The 11,402-nt window shown below is 45.4% G+C and overlaps 1 pseudogene; it reads right to left on the reverse strand.

Annotated features, from left to right (window-relative positions):
• Positions 1–10,866: 10,866 nt before the first annotated feature.
• Positions 10,867–10,980, reverse strand: LOC136637173 (5S ribosomal RNA; annotated as a pseudogene).
• Positions 10,981–11,402: the final 422 nt, after the last annotated feature.

Here is an 11,402-nt window from a genome sequence, read left to right on the forward strand (position 1 = left end):
TGTCACAAACTCACCCAGTCTGGGGCTCGCATCGGCACAGGGAGACCGGTGCACAACTGTGCGTCAGTCTATCTCCCAGAAAAGTGGCGCAAAAGTGCTTTATGGCACTTTTGTGACACTCTTCAGCTGGGGCAAGGAACTTGCACCAGCCAAAGGGGCACTCAGATTTTCACTCAAAGTTTCTCATATTGGAAGATTTTTTTTTTTTTCCAATGGATTCATAGACCACATGATGCAAGTGCCTGCCATTAGCTTTTGAAAGATATCAGTTGGAGATCTGCAAGATATAGATATGAAGTCCCCAACCCACTTCCATCCCTCCTTGCTGATGAAACTGTAGTAAAAACAGGATTGCCCAGAAGAAGATGGAGATTTTGGGGTACTCATGGAATTCCAGAGGGCAGCCAAATTTCAGTCCTTTCAAAAACAAAACACCCAGAGGTGGCCAAAAAGTGCTTTGTTTCTGATGGATTCAAAGGGTTAAAGGGAGAGAGTCATGAGACCTAGAGAAGCATCCCTCTTCAAGCTGTTAAGGGGCAGGGGAGGAAAAGAACTTTCAATTTCAAGGTACCAACAAGAATGTTAGCAGAGTAAGATTCATTGCTCTTGGTGGGGGACGACGACAACAGATTGGGAACAAAAAACAGATTGGAAACAAAAAAAGAGACAGAACAGACCTGGGGACATCTAAAAGGCAGAAGGGTGAGAAAGAGAAACATGATTGTTTCATACTGAAGACTCCAAGCCAGCCCCTGTAGCCAACAGTGTGATCCAGATTATATTTCCTTCAGATCTTACATCAAAGTCCCATTGAGTTCAGTGGGACTTATTCCTGGAATGATGTTCCTGCCACACTATTTTCTTGTGACTTGGACCTTCTTGTTCTCTATGATGCTCAAGAATTCCACAGTAGTTTCTCAGGTGTTTTTCAGTGGACAATTCAATGTGGAAAGTGATTCCTGAAGGTAGAGTCTTAAAACGATGGGCATGGAACTAAAACATGCCTCTGTGATTGAGACATACAAAATTATGCATGGGAAGGATAAAGTGGATAGAGAAATGCTCTTTACACTCTCACATAACACCAGAACCAGGGGACATTCACTTAAATTGAGTGTTGGGAGAGTTAGGACAAACAAAATATTTCTTTACTCAGTGTGTGGTTGGTCTGTGGAACTCCTTGCCACAGGATGTGGTGACGGCATCTGGCCTGGATGCCTTTAAAAGGGGATTGGAAAAGTTTCTGGAGGAAAAATCCATTATGGGTTACAAGCCATGATGTATACGTGCAACCTCCTGATTTTAGAAATGGGCTATGCCAGATGCAAGGGAGGGCACCAGGATGCAGGTCTCTTGTTATCTGGTGTGCTCCCTGGGGTATTTGGTGGGCCGCTGTGAGATACAGGAAGCTGGACTAGATGGGCCTATGGCCTGATCCAGTGGGGCTGTTCTTATGTGAATCCATTGATAAAGGACAAGAGACTCATCATTTTCTATGAGGTAACATACTCTAAAGCCATTAGTACCCACTCCACTATTTCAGGTGTCTTTATTGTCACATGCAAAGGAAGACAAACCTTTGTACCTTCTGAAGAAGCAACCGTACCCTGTCAAAGATGCTCAACAGTGCCTTGTCAGAGTGGGGGCGGCCGGCTCACCATTTGCCAGGGGCTGGCTGCAGCCAGAAGAGAGTGGAGTGGGTGGCAAAGGCTTGACCCCTGCCACTTGGCAGGGCACACACCAGCTGTGGTGTAAAGCTGGGCGGACCTGGAAGATGTTTTTTTTTTTTTCCTGAATGTTGTTGAGGGCCACCACCAAAGTCTTGTGAGCTTCAAGCAGCCTGCAGGCTGGACCACTCTGCTCTAGGAGACTTGGTCAGTCCAATCAATGCAACTCCCCACATGGTGGTGTGCCAGTTTCACACCACACCCAAAACGTGATTTTTGGCATCTAAAGTACTTCTGAAGGAAAGGACACGTTTGTTCTTTTGCCCTGGGGTGAGCCCGCGCCAGGCCACTGGGTCTACTTGGTGCAGAGGAGTGGCAGCACCATGCAGGTATCTTTTTGTCTTGTGTGCTGCCTGAGGCATCTGGTGGGTCACTGTGAGATACAGGAAGCTGGACTAGATGGGCCCCCTCTGACCTGATCCAGCTGGGTTCTTCTTATGTTCTTGCTCAGAGGCCAACACCAGCTCTATAGCGGATACAAGTCTACATGGATACAGGTCGGGGGATCAAGGCCTGGAAGGGAGTTAGTTTACTAGTGTGTGATGTTGCGACCAATACTGCCCCCTTCTCCCTGCTTCATCCCCTTCCGCCCTCTTCCTGCCTTCCTCCAACTCTCTCCTCAAACTTACTGGCACCAGTGGGTGTCCACCCTCTGTGCCAGCCACATACCACATGTGGAGGCAGCCAGGCCATGCAACAGCCGGGAAGCACCTTACGGAGCTGGAAGACTTGTTCTAGAGTAAGACTATAATAGGATCAGGCCATGTGGCCTCCAAGACCAAGTTTGGTGTTAAAAATGGAACCTGAGAACATTGGACCAATGTGTCTATCTAGTCCAGTGCTATTCAAACTGGGGCGTCATGACGCCCCAGCCTGAGGGCCCTGGTCTCTGCCCCCTTAAGGGGCGGGGGCAGCCTAGAGGCAGGGGAAGGCAACGGCGCGATCGCCAGGATCGTGCCGCTCAGGGGGCTGCAGGGGCTTGGGTGCACTTACCCAAGCCTCCTGAAGCCTCCCTGGGGTGCGGGGAGCCTGACATGACGTCTGGCAGGGCTCCCCGCAGCAGGGAAATTGGATCGGGAGCGATCAAGCTCCACTTCTGCTTTAGTGGGGGTGGGGCGCGATTGCTCTCTATCCACTTTCCCTGCTGCGGGGAGCCCTGCCAGAAGCTGCACCGGGCATCCCACACCCAAGTCCCTGCAGCCCCCTGAGTGGCACGATCCTGGGGATCGCGCCACTGCCTCCCCCCGCTCCCGCTGCCTCCTCCCCCCACCCCTGCAAAGACTTACTGGCTCTCAAACTCTCCCAGAGAGTTTGAGAACCACTGATCTCATCTGTCAAAGTTTAGCAGGACTTCCACAAAAGGCCCTGACAGTTGAAAGATACAAGGCATGGATAAATAAGAAAGAGCTATGAAGGCTGTATTCTTATTCTATAAACATGACCTTAATTAAGCCATCTCTTATTTTTGACTGTTTTTATACCCAGTTCCCTAATTGATGACTCCACCATTTAATGTTTTTCCCCCATATAAATTCATCCTGCTGAGCCAGTCCCTAACCCCTTTTAATTTAGATCAGTGGTTCCTAACCTGGGGTACATGTACCTCCAGGGGTAGTTGCCAGGACATTTAGGGTTCTTTAGGGGTACTCAAAAAAGAATTGAATAACAGCATAAAAAAGCAGGTCTGTATTAGAATGCCTTGTGGGGCTGGCAAGGCAGGAAGGAAGACAGCTAGCTGGCTGAAACTGCCAGTTTCTGGTCATCAATTTGTGCATTATCAGATATGGATCAGTAGATGAAAACATAAATTTGAAATAACAGCAGCTATATTAATTAATTTTGCTAATATGAGGGGCATGATTTATGAAAATGGGCTGCCAAGGGGTACACAAGTGAAAAAAATGGTGGGAACCACTGATTTTGATGTTAGCTGGCAGCGTTCGTTCGTTCGTTCGTTCGTTCGTTCGTTCTTTCTTTCTTTCTTTCTTTCTTTCTTTCTTTCTTTCTTTCTTTCTTTCTTCTCTTGAAAAAAAGGACTTTTTTCTTTCCTTTCCCCCTGCTTTTTTCCCTCTTCATCTGAATAGGCAAGATTGACATAAAAAGTACTTCAAGGGCTGAACTCTCCTGCAGCATACAAATACAGCGAATTTCTGTATATCTTTAAATGTTTTATATGTCCCGTCATATATAATTTATTATGTTGTGAAGCCGAGTCCTTCATTGAATGAAAATTTTACTGTCAGAGCCTGGGGTACTTTAGTTTGATGATTTAAAACTCCCAAAGCGCTCGTAGCAAATAGCACTTTTTTTTTTTATTAGAGCCTGTTTGTCCAAGAGGTCAAATTTCTGCACTGCAGGATATTTCTCCCGCTATAGAATTATTTCAGGGAGCAAGCCTTCCCCAATCTTAATTCACTTTGTGAGGTAACAGAGTAGCTCTTCTAGTCAGGAAAGTCTGGCTTGGGCCTAGGAGTGGAAAGATACGTGGCATTCTCTTCCTGAATGCAAACGGTTTTGGCACTTTTGTTCACGGGGATTATTGTGCAGATTTTTTTTTTTTAATCGCTTGTTTCTATTTTTAAGATCTGCATTAATGGTCTTCTTCTTTTTCCACTTCCTTCAAGAAGAACTGAAGGAATTTTAGTTGTTCCGTGATGAAATGAGATTTTTTTTCTTTTCTTTTCTTTTCCCTTTGAGCAAAAGTGAGGTAAAATTATCTGACTATCACTTGGGAAATGTCGTACTGGGAAAAGATTTGGCTTGGCTTAAAAGGTTTCTCCAATCCTAAACTGGTTCCATAGGCATTGGGTGTATGTTGATGTCACCTGGGCATCCTTTCAAGCCGATTGCATCCCCTTCCCAGTGTGCTCTATCGGTGCTGAGCCTATTAAGTTGGCATCAAGTCAACGTGTCCCTTCGTGATAGTACACAAACTCTCTAAGTACTGGAGAATTCGGCATCTGTCCTCTTACCTGACACCTCTGCTTCCTTTTACTGATGTTAAAAGAAATCTCTACTGTCAGTCATATAACCAATTCACTTTGTTCACAGGCAGTGACAACCTTGTTGTTTTTCTCTGCTGCCACAGAACCAACTTCAGTGAATTAAGCATCCTCAAAATTTAGACGAGCTCATTAGTCTGAATAAATTTGAAAGCTGCTGTTCATATATATATATATATATATATATATATATATATATATATATATATATAGAGAGAGAGAGAGAGAGAGAGAGAGAGAGAGAGAGAGAGAGAGAGAGAGAGAGAAGCCTGATTCTTATTGGATGTAATTTAGATATCTGTTAACAAAATAAATAAGTAAACCAGATTCCCAAGTGCCTATTTTAGAATTTTACAAAGATTTCTTTTTCTTTTTCTTGGTTCTTTGCAGTAAAAATCATTATAATTCTGAAGACATCTTCAGCCTCCCCCTCCCCTATTTAGGATTTATATATATATATATATATATATATATATATATATATATATATATATATATATATATATATATATATAACATTCCTGTTGTAGGAATGAGTGGTGGCGCCCATAGAGCACTTCCACTTTTGCGCCTGCCCCACCCAATCACACAGGGTGCTGAGGCAACACCGTAAGTTAATTAGCTGGACCTGTCAAGGGGTGAGGTTACTCAGCAGGTCCGTGCAGCCTGCCTCTTCACTTTACATCTGTCTGGCGTTCCCCCATCCTCCCGACTGTCACTCAGTCTGAGTGTAGCTGGTTGCTCTTTATAGAGGTAGGTAGGTAAGTAGGTAGGTAGGTGTTATGTATGTAAGTTATGCAGAATCTAAAACTTGCATAACTGATTGGCCAAGACTTATGACTGGCCAATCGGGTGATGGATCGAAATCCTACCATCCGATTGGCCTTCTATTTAAGGTTTCAATTGCACCAATCACGGGAAGTCTGGGCAGAGTTAAAGGCTATAAAAAGCCAGGGGTTTGCCTTGTATTTTGCCAGGTTCTATTCTGAAGATAGAATAAAAGTATTGAGCCGTTATCACTATGCCTTCCTTTTGCTGCCAGTTGGCTTGACCCTAGCCTTGTGGTTCCATTGCCTATCCCAGACTGGTGTTCTGGTTGCGGATTTGTTTATTTTACCTTTTAATTTTATAGTTTTATTGTTCACTTTGTTTAGGCAGGTGTCGTGCCAGTAGGGTAGCTAGGAGTAAACATTTTGAGGTAAGCAAGATCAGGGGGTGAGCCATGCACTCATGCTTATTTGCATGTGCAAATAATGCTTCTTCATGTGTATGTGCAGGAGATAGCATGTGGAAGTAGGTAAACTAACAGCTCAATCCTATCCCTTGCTAGCCCAGAGCATGCAGTACTGCTGATGGGGCACCAACTGCATGCTATGGGCTGGTAGGAGACCAGATATCTCAGGAGAGATCAGTAAAGAATATTTTTACTTACCTTCCCCATAGGTTGTCTGGTTTTCAATAAGTCTCCTTAGAGCTCGTTAGCTGGGGTAGGTCCAGGCAAGGAAGGAGAGATAAGATGCAACGTGCATGGCTGCCATCTCCTCCCCTCCCCATTCCCTGCCCAGCTTTCTCCCTGCCCCAACCTGCTCAAACACTCCCCATTTCTATCTTGCCACCAACTTAACAGTGGTGATGTAGTTTCTGTGAACCAGTGTCACCTACACATGACCTCTGGGGCTTTGCCCCAGCAACAGCAACCTGCAGACCAATAGAACACTTGTCAAACCAGTGACCTGGGTCTTCTCAGTGGAAGATGGTGAGAACTGTTAGCTTAACACCCAGATAGGATTGGGTCCTTAAGGGGCACCTGCCCTGGCCAAAAAGTGGATGGGGTGCAAAAAGGGTACCAGTGAGCATTTTGGAAAACGTTAAAAATCATGCTCCATCGTGTCATGCTTTCTTTTCCATGAGGAATAATTAGATGTGCTTTCAAAGATCCTTGGTAATGAAATGCTAGAATGAGGTTGCTCAGAGGCTTAGTGAGGGCAGCCGACCAGATAAAGTGACTGGAGTACAACTTCTTATGGCCCTGTTCACTCACACAGTAAAGTACCCAATGACATCCAGTCCTGCTGGTGAAGCAGAAGAAAATCAGAGGCACTGGCGTCACTAGGGGGGTGCGGGCTGTAACGGGTGACGCATCGGGGGGGTGACGCACCCTGGGGAGGTTACAGGCTAAAATCACAGCATTAGGAGTTACCACGTCATGCCATACACTGTTGGATGCAGAATGTCCAGTGGAACGCAATGCAAAAAAACAGAATTAAAATACCTCCTTTCCTTCAAAAGTTATGGCCAAAATCCAGAAAGCAAAAATGCATGGATCCCTATGGAAAGTGGAGCCGTATCGTGTGTTTACTCGCGGGTAGGGGTACTTGCCATAGTCCGTCAGAAAGGGCAGTCTGAGACAAATCCAACGACACCAGAATGGTCCCGATCCAATGAATGCAGCCCCCCAAAAAACACTGGAGGAGGTCCCTGCCTCCCTCCTAGCTTCATCTATTGAGCCAGAAACAAAGCCATGTGGCCGTGTTTACTCGCAAGTAGGTGAACTTGTCTTAGTTCGTCAGAAAGGGCATGCAAAGAGGACTCCAAGGACATCAGAATGGTCTTCATCTAATGAATGCAGCCCCAAAAAACACCTGAGAAGGAAGTCCCTCTCTCCCTCCTGCAGTCTATTGAGCTCTATGGAAAGCAAACTCAGCCACGTGGTCATGTTTACTCATGATCAGGCAGACATGCCTTGCCTTTTGGTCATTGCTTGATGATGTCACTTCTGGCCATGACATCACTTCCAATGGGTCCTGGACAGATTGTCATTCTAAAAAGTGGGTCGCAGTGCTAAAAGTTTGAGAACTGCTCCAATAAGGTGTTAGTAAGTTGACAGGGTCTCTGTGTGTGAGAGACTCTACAAGTTTTCAAAATCACTAAAATCAGAATTTGGAGGAATAAGACCATCATGTTATAATCAATGTGTAATTTCATGCAGAATGCAATGAAACAAACCACATTGAAATATCTGTGTTATATCAAAAGGTACAGCCAAAAAACCTGTGGGGGCGGGGCAATGGTACATCACCATGCCCACCACCTGGGGCATTGCCCCGCCCACTGCATGGGGTGATGCGCAGGCCTCCCACACGGGGTGACATGAATCCTAGTGACACCACTGATCAGAGGTAGGACCGAGCAGCTGCTGCTGATTATACAGCAATCAGGATTTTTTTTTCTTTTTACACAACAGACTCTTGAACTGACTCACTTTAGAACAAGCAGGTAAACTATGATTAATTCATGAAAATGCTCAGGTGCTAATGCTGCCATTTGACCTGTTTTTGCTTTGGCAGACTTTTAGCCTGCCAATTGTTTTTGTTTTAGGGTTGCTGTAGGAACGTGCAGAACTGCCCTTGTGAAATCTCATTGACTTATAGAAACTCGTTTGACATTCTAGATTGGGATCGGCAACCTACCACTCATGGGCTAAATCGGCCTGTGACCCAAAGCCATCTGGCCTGCATGGAGCTTGGTTTGGGAGGCAAAGCCTTCCACCCAATTTGCCGTGAACTGGACAGAGCACGACAAAGCTGTCTGCCCAGGCTCACGGAGTTCTTGTGCCATGCAGCTTCCAGGAGCTGGACAATGCACAATTTCAGTGAGGCAACAATGACATCATTGCCAAATGTCCAATCCCTTTGCCCAGAAAGGTTGCCAAACCCATGGCTCTGGTCAAGTGCTCCCTAACTGAGCTTTACAGGTAATAGCAAAAGACTGTATAATTACTTCTGGTATCTTAATACAGGGGGAACTCCCCCTTTGGGGGGGGGGGGTGATAGTGGTAGAGGACCAAAGAACAAAGAATGGCATATTTTAAAACTATGAGGAAAATGGTTAACAGCAGGCTGAAGGGCAAAGTTAAAAACTTTCAAACCACAGACTCAGCCTGGAGGCTATTCAAGAACATTGTGTTAGAAGCACAGATGGTTTGTGTATCACCGAGCACCGAAAGAAGAAGAAAGAGAGGATGAAGAAAAGAAAACCAGGGTAAAATGCGGGGGGTGGGGGGGGTAATGCAATGGCCTGTTAAGGCTGAAAAGGCCTGCCTTTTTTAAAAAGAAAGAAATGCTTTCAGAGCCACATAAAAGGATCGCCTCGAAACGTAAGCCAGGTAAATGCAAGTTGGCAGCGAGAAGGGAAAGGAACAGAAGTGGAAATGGCAGCTGAGGGCTGCTTAAGGGTTCCTCCACATTGCACGCATTATGCAGAAATCTATGGCATGTTTACTGTATGTCATTTGAAAAGCCTGCCCCATAAGCTCCTTTACAGTTCACAAGTGCCTCTGCAACCCATATTATAGAACATGCTTCTAAACCTGATATGCAGCTGCACGTGTGCATCTGGGAACCTGGGTTGCCTCCAAATGGTGTGTGTGTGTGTGTGTGTGTGTGTGGAGAGGGAAGAGTGCTCCCATCTGCACCATTTACTGTCAAATTTACATCATTCATTTACCCATTTCTGGAAGACAATCCGGATGATGTTGCTGACAAATGGTGGCATTCCAGTGTTTTTCTGTGTCTTCTTCCCGTCTTTGTGAAGCTCTGTTTGGGGTGCTGTTTCTATCAATAACCGCAATGGCGGCACCGAGCTGTGGAGTGTAGACCAGCAAAGGGCGGACGAGGCAAGAAGACTGGCCCATGAGGCAGTTGATGGTATGACTGGTGATCTCTTGCTCACCACACTAGCTGGTTGAGCTGCCATAACAATAGCCTGCAATGCAATGTAGCCCCTTTCTCCAGAGCTAGAGTTTGGCCTTTCTAAATCCTTTTTTAAACCTTCTTATGGTTTTGTGCTAAAGGGCAAGTTCCCTAATAACCAATCAATCAACTTTTCTTTCTTTCTTTCTTTCTTTCTTTCTTTCTTTCTTTCTTTCTTTCTTTCTTTCTTTCTTTCTTTCTTTCTTTCTTTCTTTCTTTCTTTCTTTCTTTCTTTCTTTCTTTCTTTCTTTCTTTGTGCTGGTGCAGTAATACCTAAATATGCTAAGAGCCACTGGAACTATGTTCTGGCAGTGCTAGGTGCTTTTTGGTTGTCTCAAAAGATGTTGGAGCGTATGAGCTGGCCACTGTGACAGGTGGACAGCTCTGCACACCAGCAGCTTCCAGACTCCTACTAACCCTGTTAAGGATTGGGTAGAAGGGAGACAGGCTGGGCGGAACAGAGCAGGGGATGGGAGAACTGGGGTGGTGACTAGGAGAATAGACAGAAAAATGGAAGATGTGCTTCAATGTGCTTCAGAGTAGGTGTCAGTGGGCAATTTTCACAATGGAGTGAAAAGCGGTGTGCCGTAAGGATCTGTCCTGGGACCATTGCTTTTCAACTTGTTCATAAATGACCTGGAGACAAAAGCAGTGGAGGGATAAGTCCTGGATGGATAAGCAGTGAGGTGGCCAAGTTTGCAGATGACACTAAACTTTTCCAGGTGGTGAAGACCAGAAGGGATTGTGAGAAGCTCCAGAAGGATCTCTCCAAACTGGGAGAATGGACAGCAAAATGGCAGATGTGCTTCAATGTAAGTAAGTGTAAAGTCATGCACGTTGGGGCAAAAAATTCAAACTTCACATGTAGGCTAATGAGTTCTGAGCTGTCTTTGACAGATCAAGAAAGGGATATTGGGAACAGTGCAATGAAAGTGCTGATCCAAAGTGTGGCAGCATTGAAGAAAGCCAATTCCATGCTTGGGATCATTAAAGGGGAGATTGAGAATAACAAGGACAATATTATAATGCCATTGTACAACTGATGGTAAGGCCACATCTGGAGTATTGCATCCAGTTCTGGTTGCAGCATCTCAAAAAGGATACAGTGGAACTGGAAAAAGTGCAGAAGAGAGCAACCAAAATGATTACTGGGCTGGGGCACCTCCCTTTTGAGGAAAGGCTACACGTTTGGAGCTCTTCAGTCTAGAAAAGAGGTACCTGGGGGGAACATGACTGAGACATACAAAATTATGCAGGGGATGGATAGAGGGATGTTCTTTTCCCCCTCATACAACACAAGAACTGCAGGACCAGGAAACATCTCACATAACATGAGAACTGGGGGTTGGTTGGCAACCTTCAGTCTTGAAAGACTACGGTATAAGCCTACAGCACCTGGTATTCCCAGGCGGTCTCCCATCCAAGTACTAACCAGGCCTGACCCTGCTTAGCTTCCGAGATCAGACGAGATTGGGCATGTGCAGGGTAACAGTTGCTGCACCGGGCAACATCCACTAAAATTGACTGTTAGGAGAGTAGAACCAGACAAAAGAAAATATGTATTTACCCAGTATGTGATTAATCTGTGGAACTCCTTGCCACAGGAAGTGGTGATGGTATCTGGCCTGGATACCTTTAAAAGGAGATTGGACAGATTTATGGATGAAAAGGCCATCACAGTTTACAAGCCATGAGACGCAAGCGATCTCTGAATGCCAGATGCAAGGCAGCAGCAACGGGATATATGTACATGTTGATTTGGGTGCTCCCTGAAGGACACTATGAGAAACAGTAAGCTGAACTAGATGGGCCTTTGGCCTGATCCAGTAGGGCTCTTCATCTATTCTCAGCTGAATCAGTGGAGCAGATAGCACTGGTGTATACTGTGCTGACTACAACAGGTAAGCAATTAATGGCAGAAG

The sequence above is a fragment of the Tiliqua scincoides genome, chromosome 1 (assembly GCF_035046505.1).
Source record: "Tiliqua scincoides isolate rTilSci1 chromosome 1, rTilSci1.hap2, whole genome shotgun sequence".
NCBI classification, from domain to species: domain Eukaryota; kingdom Metazoa; phylum Chordata; class Lepidosauria; order Squamata; family Scincidae; genus Tiliqua; species Tiliqua scincoides.